At 33.3% G+C, this 1308-nt stretch overlaps 1 pseudogene; it reads right to left on the bottom strand.

The window, feature by feature from the left end:
- Nucleotides 1-457: 457 nt before the first annotated feature.
- Nucleotides 458-1060, bottom strand: LOC144961223 (uncharacterized; annotated as a pseudogene).
- Between the last annotated feature and the right edge of the window lie 248 nt (nucleotides 1061-1308).

A 1308-nucleotide genomic window follows, 5' to 3' on the forward strand; every position in this document is an offset into this window, starting at 1 on the left:
AATAGTAATAATATTTAGAAATAATTCAACACCCCCACTTGATCTAATGATTCTAATTGAAATTTAAAACTTTTAACGTACATTAATCCATTATAATATATAAATGTTGGTTTATCCATTGAGTAAATAAAACAAGTTACTTACTGAAGAAATTCTAATTGAGATTCTCACAAATTCTCAAATTCTTATACATGTAGTTATAATGTTACAAGTTAAGTCCATATTAATTTTCAAAAGGAAATTAAAAGTGCAAAACATTCCCTAATAATTTTGTATGTCAGATAGAAACAAAATCATAAGACTCATATTCATGTAACATTATCAAGTTGTTTGATAGAACAATAAAAGTAAAACAAGAATCATAATACATGTATGTGTGTCTCATCAACACAAGTATTCACATTATTATGTGTCAAAATAATACATCCAAAACAATTTTCAAGGCTATCACCATATTTTAGCCAAAAATCAAGGATTTGAATTTCTGCAATTGAAATTTAGTTGAAGGCTTTGTCATAATATCTGCCAACATGTCTGCAGTAGGGCAGTACTTTAAAGTAAACTTTCCATTCCTTCGTTCTGTGCGAATAAAATGGAATTTTATGTCTATGTGTTTAGATCTTTGTCTGTTCACTGGATTGTTCGCTAAAGCGATTGTTCCCTGATTGTCTTCAAAAATCAAAACATTGCCTGATTGATATTCTCTGTCAATGTCTTTCAACAACTGGTCTAAGTAAAGGCTTTCTTGTACTGCAAGTGCAAGAGCCATGTACTCTGCCTCACATGAGGACAAAGCAACACTGGGTTGTCTCCTAGACTTCCAAGAAACTAAAGCTCCATTAGATGTCAGACCAAAACGACTTGAAGCCCAATCGGCATCACTATACCCTATCAAAGAAAGGTTGTCAATACTTCTTCTGTAAGTTAATTCATAGCCAATGGTTCCCTTCAAATACCTAAATACATGTTTGACTGTCACCCAATGGCATGCCAATGGTCTGGACAAATGTTGAGAAAGTTTTGTAACTATCCAGCAGATGTCAGGCCTAGTGCATATCATAAGATAAATCAAGCTACCAACAGCCTCCCTGTATTTTCTTTCATCTATTGGATCACTATCATTTGACCACTCAAATTTTTGTTCAGAGGGATTTGTTTTGTTTTTAGGTGTTTAACGGCGCTTTCGACACTATTTAGGTCATTTAAGCGCCCGTTTCTGTCTTTTATCAATCTTTTATCGGCCCTGAGGGGCCATAGCTGATCAAAACGTGTACTGTTGTAATAACATCTTTATAAAATCATAATAGT

Source organism: Berghia stephanieae, unplaced genomic scaffold, assembly GCF_034508935.2.
Source record: "Berghia stephanieae isolate SIO BIC M18660-M18661 unplaced genomic scaffold, UCSD_Bste_1.3 scaffold18, whole genome shotgun sequence".
In the NCBI taxonomy this organism is placed as follows: Eukaryota; Metazoa; Mollusca; class Gastropoda; order Nudibranchia; family Aeolidiidae; genus Berghia; species Berghia stephanieae.